We start from the raw sequence: 16,467 nt of genomic DNA, 5'->3' as shown, positions 1-16,467 counted from the left end.
GCAGGTAGGGGTGTGGCTGGGTGGGGCGGGGTGGGGATTCCAGCTTCCCCAGGGACCTGCTTTAGACGGCTGGTTAAAGACAGGCATGGACGTGGCCTTGAATCAGCCTGGACCTCTCTCCTGGATTTAGGTCAAATAATGTGGCAGACCTGAAGATCGTCTTTATAAAAATAATTATTTGTTTTATGACAGAAGGGAAAATATCAAATAAAACCCTGTTCACAAAGTCCTCTCCTCATCATCTCACTTGATTCTTTTATGGTTCTATAAGGTAGGCAGAAAAATATTAACACTCTCATTTTACAAAAAAACATAAAAAGAAACCCTGAGGCTCACAGAGGTAAAGGTCTTGACTAAGATCACCCACCTCCTACAGAGTCCCTCACCCTCAGTGTGGTTACCTTCCTGCTAACCGAGGTCTGCCTGCAGTCTAGGGGAACCCCACCCGTCCCTCAGCCCGGGTTCGGCTCCCAGGACCACGGGACGCAGACCAGCATCGGGGCTCACCCCACGCTGAGCAGACGCTCTCGCAGAGCACAAGTGGCAGACCGGAAGGGACCCTCGGATGGAGGAAAACAGGGCAGGTCTTGGGTCATAATCGGCTCAACTAAGGGGAACCACGGAGTACTAAGACAGGCTAGACTGGGAGAGAGAGGGGATCTGAGGAGCTAATCAGATCACGTGTCTGATGAGAGAGGAGGGGAGACCAACCAAACACCACTCCCAAGGCAGGGAGTCTGCTGGATGCGGAAGCAGCTGGAAGCTGTCAGAGGGCTCCCGGCCCTGCTCTGCCAGGGCTGGGAGACGCCCCCCCTGCTCTGCCAGGGCTGGGAGACCCCCCCCCCCTGCTCTGCCAGGGCTGGGAGACCCCCCCCCCGCTCTGCCAGGGCTGGGAGCCCCCTCCTCTCTCCCTTGTTCTGAGGACAGGGTGACGGGAGGGCGGAAATCCACACTGCACGGTGCAAAACGTAAGAGGCATCTAAAACCTCAATGATCAAGTTTGATAAAAATTTTAATTAGTGCAAAAAATCCATAATGCGTGAAATATTTTAAATAAAGACCAGATTAGTATTACCAATTTCCAATTCGCCTGAGGCTCCAACATGGCTTAGAGTGGCACTGTTACTGATTCTGTTGTTACTGAAAATGTTGATATTTTGTCCTTTGTGAAATTTTCACACTGATTTTAATTTCTTTTACTATTGCAATAAATGCTATTTATCTTGATTACTGAGTTTTCTGGCATCCTCTTAAATGCTGTGCCTTAGGAGACTGCCTCAACCACCTTACCCGACTCAGCCCTGATCAGGGGTGAGACCGGAGGGACTGAGAGAGAGAGAGGGAGACGGGACAAGGCGCAGAAGGGGCCAGGGAGAGGTCGGCACTCTTCAAAAAACCTCAGTGCACGAGAAACAAAGAAAGACTGAGGAATTATTCCAGATTAAAGAGGAGCAGAGACATGCTCCTGGATTAGATTCCAATGACATTATTAGGGCAATGGGTGAAACTGAATATGGACTGTCCACTAGATACTAGTAATGTATTAATGTTGTTTCCTGAATTTTTTGTACTGGGTTTATGTAAGAGAATGTCCTTGTTTTTAAAAGGAAAGAAATATAATAAAGTGATAAGGGTCAGAGGGTGACGGCTGCCTGAGAGCTACATTAAGCCAAACACTCCTCTCTGTCCAGCCTGTCTTTCCTCCAACTCCAGGCAGTCCCAGCAGGGACCAGTAGGAAATGGTAATGGCAGGAAGTCTTGTCCGGAAGATCAGGTCTTGGAGGGCTGGTTAGACATTTGTTTCTCAAAAAAAGAATTAACCTTGAATTCTCAAATCACTCCTCACTCACTCCAGGAAGACTTGACAACTGGCACCAAAAAGAAAGGAAATTAACACTGACCCAGGCCATGAAACTAGCACATTCTCTGCTCAACCTCCTGAGGCAGGTACCACTGCCGGGCACTTGCAGAGGAGGAAGCTGAGCGTCAGGGAAGCAGCTCTAGGCGACGCAGCTTGGAAACGGGAAAGCCAGGGTGAGAGCCCAGGACACGGCCCAAAGCCAGCTCTTTTCCCACTTCTAGTTCGTTGTGCAACTTGAAATTCCCTTCTCATGCATCATCCTACAAACTAACCCTTTAGTTTATTTTTGCTGAGTTGAACCTGCATTGGCCTTGGGATTTTTGGCTCTGAAGTCAGACCGCCCCAATTCCAATCTGACGGCACCGGTTATTACCTAAGGGGCTCTGAGTGAGTGACAATCTTTTTGTGCTTTCATTTCCCCATCTGCAAACAGCGATAATATAAACTGCTACCTCAAGGGTTTGTCATAGGATTAAACGAGATTATACAAGCAGAGAATTTGAGAGACCCGGACCTTACAATGTTCAATAAATGCCAGAAATCATTACTATCTGCCCCTGCCTCAGATCATTCGCTCATAGGACGTGATGGCCTAATTTCTGACTATAAAACTCCTCAGCACTTTGACACATGAAGACAAATGCTTAACAATTGCTCTTAAAGAAGTTATTCACAAGGATAGTATTTTGGATATTCTCAATCTAGTTAAGAATGCCTTTAAGCCCCCACCCACATCAGATCACTCGTAACCATCTGAGACAGACCCCTTATCCTTAGGAGCCAGCATAATCGACACCTAAGAATCTCAGAGAGGACGGAGGTCTGTCCTACCGTACTCTGAATGAGGAGAGGGTTTTGTTTTTCTACGTCATGTCACACTTGGAAGTTAAAAAGCAAGTCAATCTCGGGGCCACATCCCTGGGCTGGAGGGAGTTATCTGGGAAGACTCAAGCTCTGGTGCTGGTAGTCACCCACGCAGCTGTATAAGGTGGGCAAGTGCTTGCCCCTTGGGGCCCACTGGGCCTGAGCAGGGAGCCACCTTGCCCGCAGAGTTAATGAGAGCATACATGAGGCCACTGAGGCCTGAGCACTTCAGGAAAAAGCTGGACAAAGGAGGTGTGAAAGGTTAATGGTGCAGGAAAGCCTAAGCCCCTCTGGAGCACACTCCCAGTCTTAGGGTCCTCCGGCTGAGGAGCCCTACAGCAGGAGAAGGCAGACAAGCCAGGAGACGATGCAGCAGGGGGCTGAAAGGGGCCAGAACAAGGGCAGGGTGCCCAAGGGTCACACGACGGTCAAATTCAGCCAGGAAGATGGTTCTTCTGCGACAAAGGCAGAGCTGGAGCAGGGTAATTTTCTAACTATAAACGGAAACCCCAGAAGCCCCAAACCGCACACAAGCACGTGTGAGGGTGAGGGCACAGCGTGTAGGACAGTGGGCACCGTATGCAGGAGGAAGGGCGTGTGCAGCGGCAGGCAGACGGGAGGACGGTGCGCCTGCTGGTGCCCAGGACGCAGGGCGGAGCCAGGTGAGTGGGGCCTGAAACGCATCCAACGTGGGCAGCTCTCACGAAGGAAAGGACTACAAACACAAGTGAAGGGGGGCCTTGGACAGGGCTGGTGTGGGTGGGAGGCTGACACTGCTTCTCGTAAACTGACCCCACACCTGTCTGTCTGGATCTCTAAACACAGGCACAACTCACATACCTGCTTGTCCGAGCCTCCTGATCCCAGCCTCAGCACTGTTTCTCTTTCCTCTCACACAGGGCTTTGCCTGACCTGATTTTTTCATGGCAGAGAGCATGAAAGACTCCCCACACCCTGGAATTAAATTCCTCCCCACCCCAGTGCAATGGGTATTTGGACTTTGTGCCACTCCCCAAACCCCCTCCAAAGCACTGCACCATCATCCCTCCCCACGCCACACTCTTTGCTCTGGGTACCGCACCTTCCCCAGGGAGCAATGCAGGGGCCGGCTGAGCTGCCAGGAGGGGTGAAACCACAGCTCCCCCCCGCTGCCTGGCCCCTGCATTCCAGCCCTGCGCCCAGAGTTTGACCTTCTCTGCGGCTGCGGCATGTGTGTTCTGGGTTACAGAAATAGCTCAGCCCCTGGGACCCTGCAGGCCCTCCCTCTCCTCCACCCAGAGACACCCCCAGCTCACAGGCTCCAGGGGCGTCAGGCGGGAGCAGGGGAGGGCTCAGTTCCCCACCCAGAGCAGAGCCAGGTAGGGCCGCCTCCCCGCACGCCCACCCCTTCCAGTCCCCGAATTTGTGGCCTGTCTACCATCACTGTGGGTGGAGGTGAGGCTTTTGGCAGAGGAAGCCGTGAAGGACGGACAGCGCCACGAAAAACTTAGACAAACCTGACCCCTCATTGTGTTTTTTCTGGAGTTCATTCGGATGAAGGGCAACAGCCAGCCCAAATGGTTCCCAATCCCATACACCCTGGCCTAGCCACCCCGTCGTCTCATGCAAGGTGATGATGTCACGGTCCCTGGTTCAATACTAACCCAAACAAGATGGCATCGGCCCTCCTACAAGCCCATGATGGAATGGGGGACAGCGGACTCAATGACAATAAGAAAGACTGAATTTGGAAAGAGTGATGAGCTTTCGATGTGTGGCTTTTTGATCTTGACTCCCTAGCGTCTGATGAAACAATAAAATCTTTCATGAAGGACTTTACTAAAAGGATAGAGGGTTACCTCTGGGGAGGGCGGGGCCCTGAATGGCCTTCAAGATTCAGGTCTCACACTTTGTCCACCCGTGGAGAACAGAAAGGACTCCGCAGCCACGCCTCGGCCTCTTCAGCCACACTGCCGTTACTACCTACTGGGCCTCGGCAGCCTTGCAGACAGGTGGGGAAAGAGCTGGACAAAGGATATCGGGGTGTATAAAGTCTCCAAATCAAACACCTCTGGGCTTAGAGGTCCAGGAAAGGCTAACGGTGATAGAAAGTACCCATCCCTTTCTAGAAATTGCCCCTCCACCCCTATAACACAGAGTTTCAGCGGTAATAGCCATGTTCCTGCAACCTCATGCCACTCTCTTGGTTCCAGGTAGCCACCCAACCCTAGTTCAGCCAAAACACCTTTCCAGGGATAGGAATTGAGAACAAAAAAAAGACCAGTCCTTCTTCAGGTGACATGTACACGAGGGAGCTGCGAGAAGCCATCTCTTTAGACTGACACGGAGCCAGGACAGCTCTGCAGGGAGAAGAGAGTGAAGCCAGCCCATGAAGAGGAACCACGGGCAAGACCACACTTGCACCATTCAGCTTCTTGATTCTAGTTGGTTCCTGCAGTCCAGCCATTCCTCTGAACTTTACAGTAAAATCCCCTTTGGGGCTGAAAGTTCTTTGAGCAGTTCCAGTAACATACTCATAAGTTATAACTAATATCAGGAAGAGAGACAAGATGAATTCTGGAGGATCCAACGTCTAAACTCTGTAGATGTGGCTAGCATGAGGAAGAAAAGGAAGAGGAAGGAAAGGGACCAAGGAGTTTGCCCAAGGTTAGCAGAACACGGTGCTGTGAAGGCCTCAGCTGGCCTAGAAGGCCATCTAAGAAGACAGGATGGAGGTAAGGGTCAGGGAAACCAGGTGCATTTGCTACCTCCCAGTTTAGGAAAAGCTCCTGGGATGTTTAGAGAGCTGGCAACAGGAGAAGCGAGGGCCATATGGGTGAACTAAGTCCCTACTGAAGGTGGCGGACCCCCTCTGCTGATGGAGGGCCCAGGGGTCTGGGAGCCCACAAGCTAATGAGCCTGTTCTCAGAGGACATTGATTATTCAGGAGAGAAGAAAATTTTATATCCTTTCTCCTGCCCTTTCCAAAGCAAACGAGGGTCCTTTGCCACCTTAGAGCCTCACAGTTCTCTCAGACTAAGGGATCTGCTCTGCCCTTCAGGTCTTCCTTAGAAAAACTTACTTACCTGGCACCAAATCCACGAGGTAATGGTCCCTTTAAGAATGTCTTCCTCCTCTGTTCTCTAGTTGGCTGGAGCAGATGTTCCTTGTTACTATGGCAACGAACCTACCACTCTTCCTAACGGGTAGCTTCCTAGGGAAGGACACACACAGCACAGGCCACTCCCCAGACCGAGCAGCTGACCTGTGTGCTGCTTAGAATTCACGGGCAGGAGGCTCCTGTGAGCCTGCAGAGTAAGAGTTCAGATCTGACCTGTCCTAGAGGTGACACGGGAAGAGCAGGCTGCCCGACAGCTGTTAGGAGGTGGGGGAGAGAGGCCACGATGCCCAGATCATCTTCCCAATGAAGTGTTAAAAAGCATGTGGTCTATCTTCAATAATTGCATTAGCTCTTCCTTTGACCTTTTTTCCACATCGCTAATGAAGACCAGGGAGACCCTCCTAATTGAATTCTCCTTATTTCAAGCTGCATGCCACTCTCACCCTCATCTGGAGTTCGTTATCCTTCCAGACAGTCCTTTCAAATGGGTCCCTCCTCAAGGCAAGCCTTCTGCAGCAGGTGGTGGGTGGGGAGGCAGAAAGCAGTGTATCCGCCGGGTCTGTACAGGCTGTTTCCACTGAAGTGATGCTTCTCACACTAAACCCGACTTGACCCCATCTGTTCTTGGCTCTCTCAGCCCCGACGAAGCCAGCTGGATTCTTCTTGTAAGCCACAAAGCTGACTGAACTTTAGCTTCTTCTCTGCTGAGACTTTAGCTTACTGGGATCCCAGAAGTCAAAGTATAAATAAGAACAAGTCAGTAAATGATCCCTATCAGATGTGCAGGAAAAGCATTCCTAATCAGGGAAGATGCCAAAGTCAGCGCTCCCCCCACCCCACTCCCAACTCTCTTTCAGTCACTCCTGAAGGTAAAGTGCGCCCTACTCGGAGGAAACAGCTTGTCTCTGGAGGTGAACAGGGCTGGTTTGCAATCACAGGTCAACTCTGATTGGAATCCACTTATCCACCAAATGGCATTAGACAAGCTACTGATGCTCTCTGAGCCTAAGTTTCCTTATCTGTAAAATGGGAATGCTAATTCCACCTGATGTGGTTATATGAGGCAGTATAGAACTGCAATGCCTTAATTACATTCCCAAATCCACAAATATCTGAAAAATTAAAGTTTTTTCTTAACGAGATTGATGGCAGAACCCAACCTGACTCAAACCTAGTTGGTAGCGTCACTTGAACTGGCATGAGACTCATTTTAGCCTTTTAAAAAAATCCCACTTGTGTGATTCTTTAGACACATCCTGCTGCAGAAATATTAATATGTGTGATTTTGGAGCTGTTCCAGACTCTGCCGGAGGTTTTTATGTAATACATAGTGTGTGCATCATGTTACCATTCTGAAATCCACAGGCCCCAGGCATTTCAGATGATGAGTTTTGGAGCTATCTGAGCTCCTCCTCCAGCCCCTGAAGTCAGGTGGCTCGGGAAAGCCATCAGGGTTATTTAAGCTAAAGATGTTAACAAGTACTGAAAGCATTTGCCCTGCCACAATCTGAATCTCTTCTGGGTCCCTGGGTTCCTGCAGCCTGGAGCCAGCTTCCTGGAATACAAGTTGGCACGGGGAGGGGAGAGGATCCAAAGACCAGCCCATCAGCACGTAAGAATCTTCTCCTTTCCACCCCAACAGAGCTGGCAGAGGCAGTGTGCTCTTATTTGATTGGCTTCAGGTATAGACATGCCTGAATATTCCAAATATGCCTCCAACTCCCCACCTCATTGGGATTCTAGCACTTTCTCCACTACCACTGCCCCGCAGTTTCACCTCTGCTACCTCCTCCCTAGAGGCATTCGCAGGGGAAGGAGTGACAGAGTCTTGGGGAATGCTAAGGGGTAGAGAGAGCCAAAGAGTGTGGGGAATTGGGCTAAAGAAAGGAAAGATGCTGAGTGTGAGAGAAATGATGAAGATGGACACTCGATGAGAAACAAATATCTGACACACAGCGGAACAGGTTTGGCATGTTTCTCTAATGCTGTTTCATGACCCCAGGAGGCTTTTAAAATAGTAGACAACCCTGGCCCATAGCTGTGAGCAATATTGGGCAACTGTTATTCTCAGGTCCCTTGGCTCTAGCCATACATTTTAGGGACTTACTAATGACCGTGAAGGACTTAACCTATCCTGATGCACAATCATCCAAGTAGGTATCTCAGTTCTGACCCTGGGTCTGTTGTCTCGAAAATAACTCCTGCCACCTCAAGCTACTTTTCCAACAGACCTGCAACTGCTGGACAGCAGACCTGCATCTCAGAGAAAAACAGAAGACTCTTGGAGTGATAAAGTCTGTTGGTCAAATGGAGAATTAATGCATACAGAGCTAAGTAGGATAGTGGCAATCAGATTCAACCCTCTTGCTTCACAGATGAGAAATCTCAGGCCCAGAGAGGGACTGAATTGCCCAAGATCATGCAGTCAATGGAAAAGAAAGGTGGCCTGGAGCCTGGACAGTGCTTCCTGTCACTCACTGTGACGAGGACAGGACCTCTGTGAAGCCCCAATCACGCTCCTGCTGAACCTTGCGGTCAAGAAAAGGATAGCGCTTCCTGCCACTTCACTGTGACAAGGACGGGGACATCTGTGAAGCCCCAGTCACACTCCTGCTGACCTTTGCAGTCAGAAAAAGGCATGCTGAATGGCTCTTGCCTTTGCCTTGAACATCTCAGAAGAGATCCTAATCTCCAAGAACTTCGCTGGGCTCCTGGACTCTGTGTCCCGATCTACCCAAAGTTAGGACAAAATCCTCACGAAAGTTCTCTTGGGGAAAGCCAAAATTGCTGGTGATCAGGGATGAGCTAAGAGAACCACGGCCCCAAACCTCGGGGGAGCCATCAGAGGGACTGTGGAGGGGTCTCCTGCGCAGGAGCTCCACGGGTGGCAGAGATCTCCCATCTGCACTTCTTGGATCCTTCTCACTTTGTCTTTCCCTCTCCATTGGTTTGAATAAGGCTGTGGTGTCCACCATCCGTCACAGGTGTAGGCTTTTCCGTAGCGCTGTTCCTAGGTGGTTGTACTACTACCCCGCCACCATCCAGAAACTTTTGGGAGGATTTCACCCCTAAGCTTGGTCTTTCAGCTCAGAGCCTGCGGCTCTCCTGTTGCCTTTAGTGGTTTGTCCCACTTCTCCCTCCTCCCCATGGAAGCTTGGGGTGAGGCTACTACCCGCGCTCCCAAACTCAACTACCTAAGTCCAAACACTACTTTCCTAGGTTAGGAGGGTTCTGTTTCAGAACATAAAATTAGGGTGGAAAATCAGAAAATTCTATCCTACAAAAAGGTTCCTGGGCTTTCAGGAAAAAAAGGTCCTAGAACAAATTTCAAAAAGAGCATCTAGTTCAATTTCCAGGGTGATTTCAAACTGATTATCCTCTAAACGCCTTCTCTCCTACAAGTCTGCACACATGTGCGCACCCAACCACAAGTCTCAGTCTGGCAGCTGGGGCTGCCTGGGAATTCCCACATATTTGTTGCTATTTCAGGCCTGACTCTACAGAAGGTAAAAGACTCAAACACCCTAAGGCCTCCAGGAGCCTCCAGATTTAGAAAAGCTCCAGTTGATATCCACCATTTCAAAAACTGAGGGCAAGACCTTTTTTAGTACACTTGCCTCTTGGCCACCTAGTTAAAAAGGTGTTTCCAAGTGATTAACCCTGGACGCCAAGACTTCAAATGTAAAATATACCTCATGCTGCTCCCATATTTCAAACTACAAACCCTCTCCATCTTTTTATAATTTCTGAAAAATGACTAAGGAATAGAAACCAGCAAGGTCTGATCCCAGAACCCCTCTGAGAAGTGAGAGTCTCAGACTCTCGGACAACGGGGATGAGGAAGTGAGAACACATTCCTCTGCCAGTGACCTTGTCCTGGAGGCAGAAACCTCCCACAAGGGAAAAATGAAGAAACCGAGACTCTCTGTGAGTTTATCATGGCCCAAGAACCCAGAGGGAAAGAACAGTGATGACAAGATCAGAATCCAAGTTTTCAGAAATCTGCCCCAAAGAACCCTTATCAGGGAGGTAGAGTCTCATCTGTTTGAAGAAGATTGTGCCTGGAGGCAAGATTTTTTGATTTCATGGACTAGTTAAATTTCAAAAAATGAAATTTAAGGAACCACTATAAAGTTGCCAACTTTTCAATTTGCCAAATAAGGGTATTTAAAAAGCCTAGCTACCATCTACTCTCATCACCAGTTCTTGAAAAGAATAAGCAAGCCATAGCCTCAGAATAAATATTTGAGTACATCTCCTGCCCCCAAAAGAAATCCTTTAAACTGAAAACATTTTTGCTTCCCTGCCAAAAAGTTCAATATGCTTTCCCTTTCTTTTCTCATTTCATTTCAGACTGGTGAAAACTTGTCACAGACCAAAATTTGATAATCACTGAGACAGATGACCTCTCTATGTCCTTTTTAGCTTAAGCCTAAAAATGAAAAGAACAATCCTAAGCTTTGGTGATTCAGACCTTTCCAGGAAGACAGAGCTGGCAAACATGAAAGGGAGGGGGAATCAACAAGCGTCTTTGCTCATGTGAACACACTCTGCCAACTACAAAGAACTAAGCAATGTTGATTATTTTATAAATCCAGTGTTCAGTGAGCATCCATCTCCTTGTGGAGTCTCCCAGGTTTCCGTGAGCCCCTGGATTTTACTGTCCCCTTCTCTATTCAGACAATCCAGGAAAAAAGAGGGAGGAAGATAATCTGCAAAGTCAAGAATGACCTGAGAGAGAACTTCCCTGGTGGAACAGTGGGTCGGAGGCTGCCTGCCAGGGCAGGGGACACCAGTCGACGCCTGGTCCTGGAGGATTCCACGTTCTGAGGAGCAACTCGGCCTGTTGCTCCTCAGTAGCCACGACTACTGAAGCCTGAGTGCCTACAGCCTGTGCTCACAGCAAGAGAAGCCACTGCTTGGAGATGCTCGTGTACCACAATGAAGAATAGCCCCTGCGCACCACAGCCAGAGAAAGCCCACAGCAGCGAAGATGCGGGGCACCCAAAAGAAAAAGAAAAGAATAAAGAGCTAAAGGAGGCTACTGGGGAGTGGTAGAGAGGATCAGGTCAGCAGCTCACATATATGCAGACCCACTGATGCCATTTCAGTTGTACAAATAGGACCCAAGAGAGGACCGACTCCATTCCAGGAAGCAGTTTTTCCATGCTGCCTTCCACAGACGATTGCTGCTTGCTCGTTACTCTGGTGGAGACAAGGTGGGGGACGGAGTGGAGGGAAGTTGAGACCGAACTGTGGTGCAGAGGAAAACACAAAACAGCACTGGATTAGGAGCTGAATCTTGATCCTAATCCTTGTCTTTTTGCTGACTAACCATGAGTCCATTAGCACTTTTTAGCTCCCTTTCCTCATCTATGTTATAGGAATGATATTCTGTCTTCCTGATAGGGTTATAGTGACTGTGAGATCCTTGAGGGCGGAACCAGGTCTTATCTGTAGATAAGTCTTAGAAACTGTACACCCAGTCTCTAGCAAAGCACCTAGGAGAGAACAGGGCTTGGTAAACAGCTGCTGAACTGAGCCAGAGAATGTTTCCAAGCTGGAAAACCATACACAAGTGAATGAAATGAAAGGTTATTATTATCTGTTGGCCAAACTGATGCATTGCACCATCTACCAAATGTACAAAGACACTAAAATTCTGTTTAGAAGTAGCTGGTGATGTAAATAAAAAACAGTTTTTTTAAATGCCCATAGTTTCAAAAATAACCAGGCTACACCACCTATTAATTATACTGCCTAATAAATAACTGTGTGATTGCCTCCCAGACTCAACTGCAGTATATAATTTCTCAAGTTGAAAATGTGTTTTGCTTAGCCCTCGTCACCTCTCATCTATCTCATTATAGTCAGAAGTCAGCAGGCAAACTCTGGTCCTCTCACCCATTTCAGGTTACATCCATGTTGAGAGTGAGGTCTCTGGCTGGCTATGGCCTTGAACTGTATCAGAACCTAAGATTCCCTAGTCCCCTTTCCTGGATCCTTTCCAGAACTCCATGTTCTGCCTCTAGTAGACTCCACCACACCCCTCTTCCAATGCTTATCTCGCTACCCCAAATCTGCTTTTCAAAAGCCACATCTGGCCTGGCCCGTCCACCATCCACCACTCCTGTGGACCCTGCCGCCCAGCACGTGCTGCCCAGGGGACATCACTGCACAGACAGGTCCTGGCACCTTGGCCCGGCTGCCCGCCCACCAGCTCCCGTATAAGGTAGGTCTCTGATCTCTGCTCCTGGCCATTGAGAAACACCACACAAACCCTGGGAAGACAGAGCCACATTCAGCCAGTCTGAGTCACCAATCACCACCCCATCCAAACTTGTGTTTCAGGAAGAGTGCCAAGCCCCTACCCCACCTCCACCCCAGGCATTGGCCTCCATCCTGCTTGATTCTGAGGCTCTGCGAAGAAAGTACTCCTGGCACTTGCCTCTCACAGCTTTGATCTCATTCAGCTGGATCACCCTAATACCACAAGGAGACCATGCTGAAATTTATACCAGTGAAACCGTCCCACCACACAGACTTACAAGTTAGCTTTACCAGGAATGTTGCCAAGTGCCTGCAACACCCAGGACTGACTCTAGGGACAAGAGTCCTTTGGACACATACCTCCATGTCCCTAAATTCCCTTTGCAATCCCACAAATGAAAAAATATTCACATTCTAAGAAGTCAGAAATTTTCTCTAACTTTTTAATTGGAGACCCTCAAGGAAGATGGATATTCACGGGACACTCTTATTTGTTAGGAGATAAAGAGACGATAATAAAGAGAAAGTGTAAAAGATGATTTGCTTTCCAAAAACAATAGAAGTGCTTCACACACACACACACACACACACACACACACACAGCCTCCCTCCCTTCCCTGCCTCCCCCACAACAGACACTCCTCTCTCTCTCTCATGTCTCTTATTGTGAACCACTCCTCTTTGCCCAACATGTGTATCCTCCTCCCCCTGAAGATTTGGATAGCCCCATTTCTTCCCAGTCCAGTGCCCGGGACCCCAGATGTTACCTTCCATGCTGGCAGCCAGGACCCAGCTGGAAGACGCAGTCTGTTGATTGGGAAAGAATCCTAACAACACTCCTGATCCGAGAGTGGCTCCTCCCTTGAGAAGGAAGGAGACGAGGGCCCGGGAATCCAGAATCTCCCCAGCCTTCCAGGAAGGCTCTGGTGTCGGCTTTCTCTCTGCTACAGCATTGACTGAAAACCAGGGAAAATTCTCCAATAAAGCAGAGTCTGAAATCTGAAACTGCAGGTTGGCTCAGTCCTATATAAATACACTCACACCCCCGGCTCCTCGGGTCTGATGGCTTACCCGCCCTCGCGCTCCCCTCCTCCCCACCCAGCCTGCAGCTCAGTAAGATCAGACAGCCCTCTAGCTGCAGCTCCTCTGGCGCCCAAGAGCAGAGCGGAGCCATGTGGGCCCAGACCTGCCAGGCGCTGTCCACAGGCTCTCCTAACCCGGCCCCTGCAGCTGTTCAAGTCCAAGTGCTTAGGTGACACTCAGGGTCATGGCAGCGAGGGGGGTGGGAAGTTTCCAGTTTAGGAGCAAAGGTTTCCAGGGACTTCCTCATGTCAAGGAATAATACTCTCCCAAGGATCAGCTTCCAGATAACTGGTCTAGCATATACTAATTGCTAACCACACCTTCCTCTCCTCCTCCAAGTTCTGCATCTGGCTCTTTCAGAGTCACCCCTTTCCTTTATGTTTCAGCCATAACAGAATCAGGCCAGGTGAGAGTGGGAAGGGAAATCTGGTGACAACTGGCTCATTTTGCAGATGAGAGAGCTGAGGCCAGGAAGATGAAATGGCTTGTCAAAGTTGGGCAATGACTTCCGGCCAGATTTGGCATCTTGGGTAGCAGAATAGAAAGAGGCTTTAAAAGTCAGATGCTTTAACACAACTAGACAATCACTTGAACCAACTAATTGTGAGAAAAATCACTTAACCTCTTTCAGCCTTATCCTCATTTGTAAAATGAGGCAAAAAAATCCTACCTGAGAGAGTAACGATTACATATATAACATGTATAAGGCAGCCGGCATACGACAGGCATTCGGTAAGGATCCCCTGTGCACCCTTCCGCCCGTGACTGCACACTAGCTTGTACCGGCTGGCTTGAATGGCCTTTAGTACTCACTGTTCCTCCCGGGGTTGGCTTAATGTTTCCAGTTCATTGTCTTTATGTCAACCTATTAGCATTCAGTTTACTTTCAACAGCGCTCAGCATGTAATGCTTCATTTCTATAAAGGAAAATCTTTGATCTACAGGCCAAGGTCACAGATCTGCGTTGAAGTCCTCCCAGCAGATATCACTCACATCTCCACCTCCAGGCTCCAAGCTTCAGCCCAACTGGACATGGAGCATTTCCCCAAGGGTCTTGGCCTTAGACTCACATATCTAAAATCCAATTAAGATTCAGCACCCACTGACTATATTATTGTATTGATATGAACAGTCTACAAGATACAGTAAAGGAAGATAGTAAGGGGCAGAACATTTAGCTTCATATGCTACTGTTTGGGTTAAGAAATGACTTGTAACTATCTATATATGTTTGCCTACAGCAGAGGTCAACAAATTTTTTATGTAAAGGCTTAGATGGCAGCTTCATGGGCCTTATAGTCTCTGTTGCAAATACTCAATTCCGCCTTTGTAGCACGAAAGCAACCATAGACAATGTGTAAACAAATGAGCATAAACAAATGAGCACGGCTGTGTTACAATAAAACTGCACTTGTGGACACAAACACTTAAATTTCATACAACTTTCATGCGTCACAAACCACTATTCTTATTCTTTTAGCCATTTAAGTGTAACCATCATTGCTGGGTCTTTCTCATACAAAATTCGGTGGGGGGCTAGATTTGGCCCACGGGTCATAGCCTAGACTGGCTTAGGGCATCTCAGGAAGAGCAGAGCAGACACTGGTAACAGTGATCACCTCCAAGGAGGGAGCTGAAGCTAAATCTGAGACGAGGTGGGAGAAGCTCTTCACGGAATACTATTCTGTAATTTTGAAAAGTGTAACCTACGCATGGTAAAAAAAATTTAAATAAAACCAGTGAATTATTAATGGACACCCCATATAAGCTGTCTTACTTCTGTAAATGTCCACATTAACTGTCCCAGGAAACCAGGCTTATAACCACAGCTTTGAGTGTCTCCCACCCCAGTCTCTCACTCCAGTGGGGATCAGCGTCCAAAACCCACTGGCCTGGTTCACCAGGCGCCTCAGCCCAGCAGTAGCTAATCTACTACTCTCCACCCACCCCACCATCGTCTTTACCACTCAGCTGTCATCTCATGGAGCCTTGTACCCCTATCTGACTTTTTACTTGTGTAAAGCTCATTTCCCAAAGAGAGACTGGAGCTTTTTAAGGACTGGGACAATATCTTGCCTTCCCAGGTCTCCTACACCACTGCCTTGCACCTAGTAGGAATGCCATAAATGGTTGCTTGAATTCTAATCTTCCATCCTGCTAGAGAAGGTTTGGAATACAGACAACAGATCTACCCAGAACAGAAGCTGGTTCTGAGACATGCAGCAAGGCAAGAGTGTACACAAGCTCCAAGTCTTTGATGGTAATAAACATTTAGGGCGAGGAAAGTGTCAAGGTTTGATCCAAATGAAAGGGGCTGTGCTTTGGAGAAGGCAGTCAGGAAGCCCCGGGGGAAATTCCCTCCATTTCCAATCTCTCGTGCATTTGCCTGGTAGTGAAGGGAAAACTCCCTATCCTCACCTGGGGAATTTTGGCGATGCCAGAATCAGAGCCTTCCATGTTAGGAGCAATCTCAGCACAAAGCAGTCTTCTCTCCCACCCAAAGGCGGAAAAGCTGCCTCCAGCACTTGGGAAAGACCAACGTGCCACATGAGCCCCCACAAGGACAAGGCACTGCCTTTGCAGACGGCCTACCCTGCTGCTGAAGAGTGCCCTCAGCCTGCTTTCTGCCTCCACCCATTACTTCCAGCTCTGAACTAAACAAAGGTTTCCTGAGTAGGTTAAAAGATAAATAAATAAAACTGATGATAATTGCCAAATATAATAGAATCTTTGAACATTTCTTCCTTCCAAGATACTTTTTTCAAAAACATAAAATCATTGACTCTTTGGAACTGGAAATATCTTTGCTAAAAGATGTTTATGGGGAGACTTCCGTGGTCCAGGGGATAAGAATCTGCCATGCAATGCAGGCGGGCACAGGTGTGATCCCTGGTTGGAAGTTGAGATGCCACATGCCGAGGAGCAGCTAAGCCCGACTGCTGAGCCCATGAGACACAACTAGAGAGCCCGCATCACGGTGAAAATCCCAAGTAAACATGACGCAGCCAAACACACGAATATTTTCTAAATGTTTATGAAATGAAATTGAATATAGTCCCTGTTTCCCAACATGAAAGCATTCAGGGTTATGCTGTAGAATAGACTGCTTTATTTCCTCATGGGAGGAATCATCACAAACACCCATAGCAATGTGGGTTCTGAAATCCCATGTTATAGGCCACAGGGAACACAGCTAGTAAGTAGTAAAGCCAAAATTCAAAGCTTGGTCTGCCCAGCTTCAAAACTCAGCCTTCCCTACAGTCCAAAGTTTCCATGACACTAGATCATC

General features: G+C 48.4%; 1 protein-coding gene across 16 annotated transcripts in view; it reads right to left on the bottom strand.

Annotated features, from left to right (window-relative positions):
• The window catches only part of PLEKHA6 (pleckstrin homology domain containing A6), a 133,459-nt gene that overhangs the window by 60,373 nt on the left and 56,619 nt on the right, over nt 1-16,467 (bottom strand). For 6 of the 16 annotated variants that reach the window (XM_043484994.1, XM_043484997.1, XM_043485007.1 and 3 more), the window contains exon 1: nt 12,863-13,159. The exons of 5 other annotated variants lie outside the window; for them this stretch is intronic. The gene's annotated coding sequence lies outside the window, so the exon portion shown is untranslated. Of the gene's footprint in view, nt 1-12,862; nt 13,161-16,467 lie in introns of those variants that run through there. 5 more of the 16 variants (XM_043484999.1, XM_043485002.1, XM_043485003.1 and 2 more) reach the window with 2 other exon arrangements.

Source organism: Cervus canadensis, chromosome 13, assembly GCF_019320065.1.
Source record: "Cervus canadensis isolate Bull #8, Minnesota chromosome 13, ASM1932006v1, whole genome shotgun sequence".
In the NCBI taxonomy this organism is placed as follows: Eukaryota; Metazoa; Chordata; class Mammalia; order Artiodactyla; family Cervidae; genus Cervus; species Cervus canadensis.
Note: the sequence above shows the minus strand (reverse complement) of the source record. Positions and strands in the feature narration are given on the sequence as shown.